This window comes from Spinacia oleracea, chromosome 1 (genome assembly GCF_020520425.1).
Source record: "Spinacia oleracea cultivar Varoflay chromosome 1, BTI_SOV_V1, whole genome shotgun sequence".
In the NCBI taxonomy this organism is placed as follows: Eukaryota; Viridiplantae; Streptophyta; class Magnoliopsida; order Caryophyllales; family Amaranthaceae; genus Spinacia; species Spinacia oleracea.
Genome location: NC_079487.1, coordinates 59508627 through 59523078, shown reverse-complemented (window position 1 = coordinate 59523078; position 14452 = coordinate 59508627). Strand labels below are relative to the sequence as shown.

General features: G+C 40.7%; 1 long non-coding RNA gene across 1 annotated transcript; it reads left to right on the top strand.

Annotated features, from left to right (window-relative positions):
* The first annotated feature begins 7038 nt into the window (after positions 1-7038).
* Positions 7039-13496, top strand: LOC130465898 (uncharacterized). The gene is made up of 6 exons (XR_008925912.1): positions 7039-8289; positions 8363-9001; positions 9088-9237; positions 9308-9637; positions 12677-12741; positions 13415-13496. It is a non-coding gene; the product is annotated as an uncharacterized lncRNA (long non-coding RNA).
* The last annotated feature ends 956 nt before the right edge of the window (positions 13497-14452 follow it).

Sequence of the window (14452 nt, the reverse complement as noted above, 5' to 3'; positions counted from 1 at the left end):
GAGCGCTGGCGCGCGCGCAGCGAGCACCACTTGTGCGATGGCTTGCGATGGAAGATGCAGCAGCTATGCGACGAGCGCATGGGCTGCGCGCACATGGCCAGCGATGGCTGTGTGCGTGTGGCCCATGGGCGTGCGATGCGTAGGGTGTTTGCGTTGCGATTAGATCGTTTTGAATGTTTAATTTGAAAATTTCAGTTCACGTAATTTTAATTAATTTTAAAATTAATAATTTAAATTATTTTCTTGGATTTTAATTTTGAATATTGTAATTATAATAAATTTTATTTATTCTAATTATTTTACTAAAATTAAAATCATGAATTAATTTAAAATTCGACTGAAATCAAATTAAAATTTTTGGATTCAATTATAAATTTATATGGGCTTTAAATTTTAATTAAATTTGTATGTTTCCGGTTAGACTTGAAATACATTTTTATGTTTAAAATTAGTAAAGCATATGAATTTATTGGTTTAAGTGGGAGCGCTTTTAGTCATAAACTCTTGATTAGGTCTACGAATCCTTAAGGTTAAAATAACTTGATTAGAATTAATAAGGACTGAATAATTGGTAGATTATTGGTGCCCTTGATTAATTGCTGCAAATGTTTACGTGATGCATAATGTGTTTTACTAACCAGCTATGTGGGCCATTCATGATAATGAATGGGTGAATGGTATATATTGTATATGTACTGTTTTGCAGGTTATGAAGTGACTAGTATGGCCCAAATAGGATAGAAAATATGGTCTGCGTACCATTGATTTGAATGTAATTGGTCTAAAGTACCAAAGTCGTTTTTCAATTCAAATATGGTCTGCGTACCATCAAATAGTTGTAATTAGTTTTAATTATAGCTTATCCTATTTGAAGAAAATGGTGCCTCCCACGGAGATTTTCAAGACGGACTTTGAAGTTAAAGCTTCAAGATGAAGTCGGGCCATACTAGATCACATTTATCTTATGCATGCTTTAAGTTATTTATTGCTTTAAATATGTCTTAATTATGCATGAGATTGTGGCTTGATTATGTTGCATGATTAAGGATTTTAGTTCACTTAAAATCTAACCAACATAGTAAGAGCCTTAAGTTCCAAACTTAAAAATTGAGTTAAAAGGTGCCATGCCAAAATATACACTTGCTTGGATATCCTTTACATCAATCTAGTAATAGTTTTCGCTCAACGAGGTGTTACTTATTGGTCCTAAAGGGGCAAGGTACACAAATAATTGTGAGTACATGTTAGTTTTGGTGAAACTCAACGATATAAGTAAGGAGTCCTTTTATGTCGTGGCAAAATCGATAGGTTTACCTAATAAGTTCTTAGACGTACGTATCAACCAAGAATAGTTTCTAGACTATTAGCAAAAGGCTTTTGCTTACCTAAGATGTTTTAGGATTAAGTCGACAAACTGTGCTTAGTTCTTCAATGATTTTAGGATCTTGGAATCATTTTATTCACACCTGCCGGAACACATAACCTGAATAAAATGCTTAATAAACATTGAATTATGCATGTATGCTAGAATTTAAGTTTATTAAGAGAAACTGTGAATGGTTATTTATTTGTTTATTCTTTTCAATTGTAGTTTTTAATATGGCAAACAACAATTCATTCAACATTCGATCAATTCTCGAAAATGAGAAGTTGAACGGGAAAAACTTCCTTGACTGGCAAAGGAACTTGCAAATAGTTCTTATGCAGGAAGAAAAGGAGTATGTCCTAGATGAGGCGATGCCCGAAGCCGCAGGCGACGGGGTCACTCAGGCAGCCCTCAATCGTTGGATTGATGCCAACAAGGATGTGAAATGTCTAATGCTCGCCACCATGAGTGCGGATCTGCAGAAAACGTTCATCAACTCAGATGCTTTCACAATCATCAGTGAGTTGAAGAACATGTTCCAAGATCTGGCTCGAGTCGAAAGATTCGAGACTCATAGGCAAATTCTTGAGACCAAGCTTAAGAAAGGCGAGCCCGTAAGTCCACATGTTCTCAAAATGATTGGACTCATTGAGAATATGAGTCGGCTGGATCAGCAATTTTCTCAGGAAATGGCTATAGACACCATCCTCCATTCTCTTCATAGCGGGTATGATCAGTTCAAAGTGAACTACAGTATGAATAGTCTGGACAAAACGCTCACTGAGCTTCACGGTATGCTGAAGACCGCTGAAAAGACGCTCAAAAGTGATAAGCAGGATGTGCTTATGGTGCGTGGGGGAAAGTTCAAGAAATCTGGAAAGAAGAGGAATGCTAAGAAAGGTGGCGACAAGGCCAGCCCAACTAAGCAAACTGGCGCCAAATCTGTAAAGAGGAAGGTCAGTCAACCCACTTCTGAATCCGAATGCTTCTACTGCAAGAAGAAGGGGCATTGGAAGAGAGATTGCTTGAAGCTAAAGGAAGATCAGAAGAACGGAACAGTCGTTCCATCTTCAGGTATTTTCGTTATAGACTGTATACTTGCTAATTCAACTTCTTGGGTATTAGATACAGGTTGTGGCTCACACTTATGTTCCAATCCACAGGGACTAAGAAGAAGTAGAAAGTTAAGCAAGGGTGAAGTCGACCTACGAGTGGGAAATGGAGCACGGATTGCTGCATTAGCTGTAGGAACTTACTATTTGTCGTTGCCCTCCGGGCTAGTTTTGGAACTGGAAGAATGTTTCCATGTTCCAAGTCTTACTAAAAACATCATTTCAGTTTCTTGCTTAGATGCTAAGGGATTTTCCTTTTTAATAAAAGACAATAGTTGTTCGTTTTATTTTAAAGAGATGTTTTATGGATCTGCTAGATTAGTCAATGGACTTTATTTATTAGATCACGACAAACAAGTATATAACATAAATACCAAAAATGCCAAAAAGGATGATTCAGATCTCACCTATCTGTGGCATTGTCGATTAGGCCATATAAACTTGAAACGCTTAGAAAGACTTCAAAAGGAAGGAATTCTAGAACCATTTGACTTAGAGGATTATGGTAAATGCGAATCATGTTTACTTGGCAAAATGACAAAGCAAACTTTCTCTAAAGTTGGAGAAAGAGCAAATGAACTATTGGGTTTAATCCATACAGATGTATGTGGACCAATGAGTACAAATGCTAGAGGTGGTTTCAGCTACTTTATCACTTTCACTAATGACTTCAGTAGATATGGTCATGTCTACCTAATGAAGCATAAGTCTGAATCCTTTGACAAATTCAAGGAATTTCAGAGTGAAGTAGAGAATCAATTAGGCAAGAAGATTAAAGCACTGCGGTCTGATAGAGGCGGTGAATATCTGAGCTATGAATTTGATGACCATCTGAAAGAATGTGGAATTCTATCAGAATTGACTCCTCCAGGAACACCACAATGGAACGGTGTGTCGGAACGGAGGAACAGAACCTTGCTAGACATGGTCAGGTCAATGATGGGTCAGGCCGAACTTCCATTAGAATTTTGGGGACATGCACTAAATACAGCTGCACTCACTATAAATAGAGCTCCGTCTAAAGCTGTCGAAAAGACTCCATACGAATTATGGTTTGGAAAGCCTCCAAATGTGTCTTTTCTTAAGATTTGGGGATGTGAAGTATACGTCAAACGATTAATTTCAGACAAACTTCATCCAAAATCTGACAAATGTATCCTTGTGGGCTATCCAAAGGAAACAAAGGGGTATTACTTCTACAATACATCTGAGAACAAGGTGTTTGTTGCTCGAGATGGTGTCTTTTTGGAGAAAGATCACATTTCCAAAATGACAAGTGGGAGAAAAGTAGACCTCGAAGAAATTCGAGTCGAACAACAAACTCTAGAGAATGCTCAAGATGACATTCAGGATGAAACTCAGAGATCTTTAGAAGAATCTGGTGAGAATCATGGTCAATCTAGAAATGTTACCCCGCGTAGATCGCAAAGATATAGATCTCAACCGGAAAGGTACTTAGGTATTTTGACGAACGAGAGCTATGACGTTCTATTACTTGAAAGTGATGAACCTGCGACTTACAAACAAGCTATGACGAGCCCTAGCTCCAAGCAATGGCAAGAAGCCATGCAATCTGAATTAGACTCCATGTCTGAAAACCAAGTATGGGATTTGGTCGATTTGCCAGATGGCTACCAAGCCATTGGAAGCAAATGGGTTTTCAAACTGAAAAAGGACAAGGATGGGAAACTTGAAGTTTTCAAAGCTAGATTGGTTGCAAAAGGTTACAGGCAAGTCCACGGTGTGGATTACGATGAAACCTTTTCACCAGTTGCAATGCTGAAGTCTATTCGGATAATGTTAGCAATCGCTGCATATTACGATTACGAAATATGGCAGATGGATGTCAAAACTGCTTTCTTAAACGGCGTTTTAACAGAAACTGTGTTTATGACACAGCCTGAAGGTTTTGAGGATCCAAAGAATGCTAATTTGGTATGCAAGCTAAAGAAGTCAATCTACGGATTGAAGCAGGCATCCAGGAGCTGGAATATACGTTTTGATGAAGCAGTCAGTGACTTTGGTTTCATCAAGAACGCGGACGAATCTTGTGTATACAAGAAGGTCAGTGGGAGCAAAATTGCTTTCCTAGTATTATATGTCGACGACATATTTCTTATCGGAAATGACATTCCTATGTTGAACTCTGTCAAGATTTGGCTTGGGAAATGTTTTTCGATGAAAGATCTAGGAGAAGCACAGTACATATTGGGCATCAAGATTTACAGAGATAGATCTAAAAGGATGATTGGACTTAGTCAAAGCACTTATATCAATAAGGTGCTTGATAGGTTCAAGATGGCGGACTCCAAGCGAGGCTACCTACCCATGTCTCATGGAATGACTCTAAGCAAGACTCAGTGCCCAAAAACACTTGATGAGCGTAGACGAATGAATGGGATTCCATATGCATCATTGATTGGTTCAATAATGTATGCTATGATATGTACACGCCCGGATGTTGCGTACGCACTCAGTGCTACGAGCAGATACCAGTCAGACCCAGGAGAGGCGCATTGGACTGCTGCCAAGAACATTCTGAAGTACCTGAAAAGGCACAAAGATGACTTCCTGGTCTATGGTGGAGATGATGAATTAATTGTTAAAGGCTATACGGACGCAAGTTTCCAAACCGACAAAGATGATTTCAGATCACAGTCTAGGTTTGTCTTCTGCCTCAACGGAGGAGCAGTAAGCTGGAAAAGTGCTAAGCAAAGCACCATTGCGGATTCTACAACTGAAGCGGAGTACATTGCTGCACATGAAGCAGCAAAGGAAGCTATATGGCTAAGGAAGTTCATAGGTGAACTCGGTGTAGTCCCCTCCATTAAAGGACCAATAGCCCTGTATTGTGATAATAACGGAGCTATTGCACAGGCAAAGGAGCCTAGACACCACCAGAGAGTCAAGCATGTACTTCGTAGATTTCACCTTCTACGAGAGTTCATTGAAAGAAAAGAAGTCGAGATAAGCAAAATTGGAACTGATGACAACATATCAGATCCATTGACTAAACCTCTGCCGCAAGCGAAGCACAACTCGCACACTGCAGCTATGGGAATCAAGCATATTGGAGAATAGCTTTGATGTCTCTGTTTAATGTTTTAAAGTTTTAGAGTTTAAATCTTTGTAAAACATTATTGGTTAATCATTCACAATAAATGAAAAGAGTTCATTTTTCCATTTAATTTGTGGTTTATTAAATGATGAGTCCCTTCAATTTGACGATATATTCAAGATAGACTGTCAGGACCAGTCCTGTGACTAAGAAATGTCTATCAAGTGAACTTGAATGTCAAAGGTTGAAAAAGGTCCCTAGTCGGAGTTTTCTATAAAATTGGACGCATAGAAAACGTTAGACGATTAGAATGCAAGATGACTAGAAGTTCTGTTTCTTGAACTATGTGGACATGGCAATGTCATAATCATTTGTATAGATACTTACTTTGGGAAGACTAGTATCGGACAAGACCTATGAAACTTTACTGTAAGAGATGAAAATCTGTCATAAGTAAATTTCATTAAAATTATTAGACACTAAATCTTCAATACCTGAGTGATTTGAGATTACTTGTTTGAGAACTGGTTACTTTGACGTTGACCAACCGTCGCACCGTAAAAGGAGGCTATAAAGGCAACGCTCAGGTAATCACCTATCAAACGAAGTCTAATCTCAAGATCGCAAGATTGGGATTGTCCTCCCATAAATCGGGATGAGATGCTTAAAAGTTGTACAAGGCCACTCGGAGAGCTAGAAACTGTGAAATGCATGGCCGTGCTCGGATGAATCATAGGCTATGATTATCTGTTTATTTGATCAGCTGAACTCTGAAAACGAGAAACACCTCTGGACATAATAAGGATGATAACTCTTACCTTATGTTCAAGAGCAAGCATCGAGCGACAAAGGAATTAGGAAATGCACACTTGTCCCTAAGGACAAGTGGGAGACTGGAGGAAATAATGCCCTTGGTCCAAGTATGCATTCTATGTTAAGTCTAATAAATGCGTAATTAACAAGTTAATAATTCAGTGAGATCAAGTGAGCTGAATGCCTAGCTAGAGGCCGCTTCAGTTCAAGTGGAATTAATGATATTAATCCACAGCTTACTCTTGACTGAACCCGTAGGGTCACACAAAATAGTACGTAAACGGATCAAGTATTTAATGGCATTAAATACTCCATCTATGGATATTCGGAATCGACGGATCTTGGTTTCAGTGGGAGCTGAGATCGTCACAGGCAAGAAATGAATACTCCGGAAACGATGATATTGCCGGAAACGGAAATATGGATCGTATCGGAAATATAAATACTATCCAAGTCGTAGATATTGCCGGAAACGGAAACATGGTACGTATCGGAAAATATTATCGGAAATGGAAATATTGCCAGAATCGGAAATATTGCCGGAAACGGAAATATTGTCAGAATCGGAAATATTATCGGAATCGGAAAATAATTCCGGAAACGGAAATATTAAATATTTGTTCGAAACGGAAATTGATTCCGGAATCGGAAATATTAAATATTGTTCGTATCGGAAATGAATTCCGGAATCGGGAATTTAATCGGAAGCGTATCGTACGAATTAGCATCGGACGAGGCCCGCTAGACGAAGGCCCAGCACGAAGCCAGGCCGTCGCCCAGCGAGCCAACGCGCACCATCGCACGCCAAGCCTCGACCAGGCCCAGCGCAAGGCCAGGCCCAGCCAAGGCCTTGGGCGCGCGCGCGAGAGCACAGCAGTGGGCCGAGCGCTGTGCGCCTAGCGTGGGCCGCAAGGCTTGCGCGGGTGTACGGTGCTCGTGCAATGCTTGTGCGGGAATCCTGAAGCAATCAGGATTCGAAGTGTGATTAAATCCTAAAACTATTAGATAATGATTATTTAATTAGAGTCCTGGTAAGGTTATAATTAAATAAATTACTATCTTAATAGGATTCCAAAACCCTTTCCATAACTCTATAAATAGGTGCCTAGGGTCACATATTTTCAGAGATTATTCAAGTATTCAAAGTGAGTTTTTGAGAGAAAATTCAGACACATTCCTTGACTAAAAGTGCCGAAAATCTTTAGTACCTTAAGGGCGATTCTAGTTGGTCAATCTTAAGGCGGATCTGGACGTGCTGTGGACTATCTACGGAGGGACGACACTTGGAGTCCTAAAGACTTGTTCTTGTTCGGTTCGGGCGCAGCTAGGGAAGGCACGCAACAAAGAGTATGCATCTAAACTATGCTATATGATTATGTGTAAATAATATGTATTCCTGGCTAAATGGTTTTTCCGCATGATTTATGAATTGTCATATGTATCATAACCTAACAGAATTTGTATACCTGCTTTGGCGTGGATAGCCTAGGCGTTGGTGTAGAACTTGTATACCTGCTTCGGCGTGGATAGCCTAGGCGTTGGTGTAGAACTTGAATTTTGAACCAGAGGTCCCAGGCTGGATTAGTACTGCTGCTGGGGATTCTTTTGAATTTTTGATTTTGTACCGGCTAGTATAGGATAGCCTTTTGAATTTTGATTTTTGTATGGGCTAGTATAGGATAGCCCCCAGTTTAGAGTTTTGAAACTTTGTACTCCGCTTGATTTAGTATGCCTCGTCATACTCGGAGGAAGCTCGCCGAATCTTCGGTGGTTCGAGCTGCTGAGGAGGATGCTTCGGATGATGAAGCGGCTGCGATAAATGCGCCGGATGGGGGTATGATTCCCCGGAGAGAATCCACTTTTATTGGTACTGGTGGAGTCCTTCCGATCTGGTGTTTCGACCGGAGTTTCACTTGTCTCAACGGCCTCGCGCTGGCTTGGTGAGTCTTGTATTGTGCTTTGAATTTGTATTTTGTACTTGTATAGGTTTTGAGCTGATTCGTTCATCTGCAGGCTGATGGAGAGCCGTTTTGCACCTTCTAGTCCTTGGCGGAGCTTTAGAAGGCTTTTGCAGCCATTCGTGCTGACGAGGAGGCCATGGAGATCTGGTTACAGACGGGCCTGGTTGACTTCTGGCGTGCCATGGGAGGCACTTCGAGGAGAACGGGGATCGAACCCCGGCTATGGGCTTTGCTAGAGAGGTGGTGGGATACCACCAACACTTTCCATATGGCATGGGGGGAGATCACCATCACCCCTTTTGAGTTTGCTATGATTACGGGTCTTCCTTTTTCTGAGAGGAATGTGACCTTTGATTCGGAGCTGACGTGGCTCGACCCTGTTGTTGACTTGTCAGAGGACTACACCCATGCTTCCGTGACGGTGATTGTAGATGCTATCCGTGGTGCGGGTGTGTCTGCAGAGCAGAGGGTTAGGCTGTTCCTCTTAGCTTTGGTGAGTAGGGTTGTGGCCCCGAGCAGGAACAATCGGGTGCACATTAGCTTCTTGTCAGCTTTGCAGGATTTGAGGGCTGTTTCGAGCTACAACTGGGGTGGTTTGGCCTATAGCCACCTCTTGTACGAGATGTAGTGGGCCTCCCGGACTGCGCCGGAGAGCGAGCCGAGCATGGCTGCTCTGTGGAGTGTGCTGGAGGTATCGAAGACTCCTTGTACTTTGTGCCTTGTACTTGTATGTTTGTATTTGAACTTGACTGATGTTTTGCTTGCTTTTTTTGAAAGATTTGGATATATGAGCACTTTCCGACTTTGGCGCCGGATCGTACTGGAGATGCGGCTTACCCGTATGCTGCCTCTTGGATAGGAGCGGTGCGCAGGAGGGTGGCTCTGGCGGCCTCCCGCAGAGCTTGGATAGTTCTACCTGCTGATGAGGTAATCTTTTTGTACTGTTTGCTCTCTTGTATTTGTATTTGTATAGTTGTCCGAGTTGTCTGCTTTGCAGTTGGTGTGGCGTCCTTTTGCCAACGCGCCTGTACCTGCCTCGACGGCTCGCGCCCACTTCTTGTCTGGACGGCGGGTTTTGCTCCCAGGGGTGTACCGCCATATGTGGTATTTGGGGTAGCGAGTGTCCCTTCAGCACCATTCGGGGAACAGGTTTGTCCCCAAGGGCCCGTCGGAGTCCATGCTGGCGCCGGATGAAGATCTTGCCCAACTCTATGTGAACGCTAGGGGCGATGCTGTTTGCCGCTCTTGGAGGGACTTTGTACAAAGGAAGGGTAGCTATGACGACTTCCTGAGGAGGCTGGCTCCACCAGTACGCTTCGTACTGCCGGTGAGCTTTTGAACTTTGTATCTTGTATTCTTGTATTCTTGTATGATTGGATGATTGTATGATTTTATGTAGGAGGAGGAGGTTGATTCTGAGGACATTCCTCATGCTGATAGGATCCTCCGCTATGAGAACATTCCTGTAGCTTCTCCTCCGCACCGTGTTAGGTTATGATACATATGACAAAACATAAATCATGCGGAAAAACCATAAAGCCAGGAAACATATTATTTACAGATAATCATTTAGCATAGTTTAGATGCATACACTTTGTTGCGTGCCCTCCCTAGCTGCTCCCGAACCGAACAAGAACAAGTCTTTAGGACTCCAAGTGTCGTCCCTCCGTAGATAGTCCACAGCACGTCCGGATCCGCCTTAAGCTTGACCAACTATAATCGCCCTTAAGGTTTCTTAGGAATTTCGGCTATTTAGGTGCAAGTGTATGGCTGATTTTTCTTCAAAATATTACCTTTAGAATACTTCAATTGTATCTATAAATGATGACCCTAGGCACCTATTTATTTAGGTATGGAAAAGGAATTATAATCCTACTAGGATTTGGATTTATTAATTAGAATCCAACTTGAACTCTAAATAATAAATTAATCTATTAGGATTAGGATTTAATCAATACACGAATTTCGATAGGATTAGGATTCGTTACGAACATGAGCATCGTATGGCCACGAACATCACACCACCCGCGCAGGCCTTGCGGCCCACACGAGCAGTCGTTGCTCGCAGCCCAACAGCACGCTCAGCTTGCGCGCGCCAAGGCCTTGCTGGGCCTGGCCTTGCGCTGGGCCTGGTCGAGGCTTGGCGTGTGTTGGTGATGCGTGTGGCTTGCTGGGCGATGGCCTGGCTTCGTGCTGGGCCTTCGTCTAGCGAGCCTCGTCCGATGCTAATTCGTACGATACGCTTCCGATTAAATTCCCGATTCCGGAATTCATTTCCGATAAGAACAATATTTAATATTTCCGATTCCGGAATTAATTTCCGTTTCGAACAAATATTTAATATTTCCGTTTCCGGAATTATTTTCCGATTCCGATAATATTTCCGATTCTGACAATATTTCCGTTTCCGGCAATATTTCCGATTCCGGCAATATTTCCATTTCCATTAATATTTTCCGATACATACCATGTTTCCGTTTCCGGCAACATCTACGACTTGGATAATATTTATATTTCCGATACGATCCATATTTCCGTTTCCGGTAATATCATCGTTTCCGGAGTATTCATTGCTTGCTTGTGACGATCTCAGCTCACACTGAAACCAAGATCCGTCGATTCCGAATATCCATAGATGGAGTATTTAATGCCATTAAATACTTGATCCGTTTACGTACTATTTGTGTGACCCTACGGTTTCAGTCAAGAGTAAGCTGTGGATTAATATCATTAATTCCACTTGAACTGAAGCGGCCTCTAGCTAGGCATTCATCTCACTTGATCTCTGTAATACCCCGAAATTTTTAAACGTGATTTATTAAAATTAAAAATATTTATTAGCTTGATTTTGTTTTAAATAATTACGAATAATCGAATTTCGTTAATTTAAACGTTTTTACGATGTGTTTATAAACGAAAATTCATTTATTTTTCGTTAACGATATTTATATAAAGAATTATTTTAATTAAACATTTATATTTTTAGTAAGTTTCAAAAATAGCAACAAAATTCTGAAATTTGGCCTAATTTGGTGAAATTACGAAAGTGCCCTTGAAAGAGAAAATTTTCATTTGTCTTCTTCTTCCTCCTCTCCACGTATATTTCATCCCTCCCTTTCATTGAAAATCAGTCCAAATTCATGCCTTGGAGACCAAGGACTTCTCCTTCTTCTTCACTCTACCTATTTACAAAAATCAGATTTTTCCAATTCAATTTCAATAAATCAACAACACACAAAATTCAATCTCACTCTCCTTGATTTTCTGTTATTCCAACCCACAACCACCATCAACCACCGTCTTCCACCACTGTCCACCACCACCCTCACCACCATCCAAACACCACCACCTCACCGTATCCCCCTCCCCTGCTCTCTCCTCCTTTCGCGACATCCCCTGCCCCTCCCCTGTTTCTTCCCTTTCTCTGCCTCCCCGCACCACCCCCATCACATACCACCCACCACCACTGCAACCACCACCGTCTGCCTACCACCACCGACCACCTAGTCTCAGCCACTAGTACCACCCGACCACCCAGCACCACCACACGCCACTATACTCCCCCTGCTCTTCCCTCGTCACACTCCCCTGCCCCTTCCCCCTTCCCTCTTTCCTCTTCGTTGCACCACCAGTACCACGCTGCCACCACAACCGTCATCATCAATCAATACCCACCTCAATTCCGGCCCGACCAAGAAACACCCCCTTCCCCTGGTTTTCGTTCACCAATCGTGCCCTTCTCCCTCTTCCCTCGTCGTTCTGCCGCCACCAAACCACCACCAGCACCGTCGCCCTCCGGTGTCGAGCCACCCTAGCCAACCTCCTTTCCTCCCTCCTCTTCCCTCCTCCTCGTCATGCTCCTTTGCCCTCCCCTGTTCGACCCCTTTCTTTCCAGAAAACCAAACCAAATTTCCTTTTGAAACTTTGGTTTTCCTTGAACCTATAATAGAGTTGGGCCATTTCAATTTGGGCTTTAGGGTAAGATGAAAACTAAAGCGTTAATTTCAGATTTTTCTAATTATTAATTTTTATGTTTCAAAATTTTTATGATATAAATATTTACTAATCAAATTGTTATTATTTTTCAGGTTTAATTATCGAATATCGATTTTACTAATGACTACATTATTTAACAAAGTGGAATTTAAATATTATTTTCATGAAAATCGATTTATGAAATATATATAAATATTTCGATTGAAATTTCGTTTAATAATATTTTCGTTAAATTATGAAATTATATTTTTTTTTTATTAAAATTCGTTATTTATAAATTCATTACTTATAAAATTTATTATTTATAAAATATTGATTTTAGATTATTTATCGTTGTGGTACTAATTCAATAAATTTAATACTTTGATAGAAATCGGACTCGGAGCTCAGGAAGAACGAACCAACGAAAAGGCTTAGCAAAATCGTGGAAGTGAGGTAACGGCTATTGCTAGTACCCGCAATTCCCTTATAAATGCGATTATGAAATTACAACGTTATGATTGATTTATTAAATGAATGTTTTGACATGTTTTATGAATTGCGGGAAATGAAATATGATTTTATTGAATGATTTATTATAATATGATTTGATGGAATTATTCCTTATATTATGATTGATTGAATGTTCTTATAAAATAATGTTTATAAGAAACCATGACAGGAATGATGATTTATTTTGGTCACATGATCTAAAGGAATTATGTTACTTCAACTGAAGTAAAAGGCTAAAATGTAAAATTAAACGAAACATGATAAATGAAAGTGAAAGACCTAGTCCGTTTGGCAGTATATGTTCACAGGTTACTATTCTCGGTCATGCATGTACCCATGGGGCATTCGCCCATTGAGCCAAGGCTCTCATGTTTTCGGGCCAAGGCCCCATGTTTTATGGACAGCGGTCCATCGTGGAAGACGTTCCACCATGTCATACTTGTCACGGCTAGCATGTGCACCCAAAAACTATGAACGAATTAAATAAAGGACTTTATAAAATGTTTTACACTATTCTATTCTCCCTGTGTTAGTAAATAAAATGAATTGAAATGAATTTACGTTGCTAGGGTAGTCGTTACTGAGTTTCGGCTCACCATTTTGTTTTCTGTTTTAGGTACTGCGGGGAACGATGGAAACGAGTAGTGGCGAGGATTTTCACTTTTATATTATTCACCTAGTTTATGCTTAATGTTTTAATAGTTTAATTAAAGAATTTTAGTAAGTTATGTACTTTTACTTTGGGAATATAAAGGATTATTATATTAATTTTGGAGGATTTAATAGCTTATGATTGATGGTTGCCTTGTAATTCCCAAGCGGGAGTTACGGCAGGTAATGTCCCGACTGATTAGGTTAATTCCGCTGCTAATTATGCTTTAATAATTGAATTAGAGGTCGGGGTGTTACAATCTCACTGGATTATTAACTTGTTAATTAATACTGAACCGCATTTATTAGACTTAATATTATATGCATACTTGGACCAAGGGCACTATTTCCTTCAGTCTCCCACTTGTCCTTAGGGACAAGTGTGCATTACCTAATTCCTTTGTCGCTCGATGCTTGCTCTTGAACATAAGGTAAGAGTTGTCATCCTTATTATGTCCAGAGGGGTTTCTCAGTTTCAGAGTTCAACTGATCAAATAAACAGATAATCATAGCCTATGATTCATCCGAGCACGACCATGCATTTTACAGTTTCTAGCTCTCCGAGTGGCCTTGTACAACTTTTAAGCATCTCATCCCGATTTATGGGAGGACAATCCCAATCTTGCGATCTTGAGATTAGACTTCGTTTGATAGGTGATTACATGAGCGTTGCCTTTATAGCCTCCTTTTACGGTGCGACGGTTGGTCAACGTCAAAGTAACCAGTTCTCAAACAAGTAATCTCAAATCACTCAGATATTGAGGATTTAGTGTCTAATAATTTTAATGAAATTTACTTATGACAGATCTTCATCTCTTACAGTAAAGTTTCATAGGTCTGTCCGATACTAGTCTTCCCAAAGTAAGTATCTATGCAAATGATTACGACATTGCCATGTCCACATAGTTCAAGAAACAGAACTACTAGTCATCTTGCATTCTAGTCGTCTAACGTTTTCTATGCATCCATCTTTATAGAAAACTCCGATCAGGGACCATTTTCA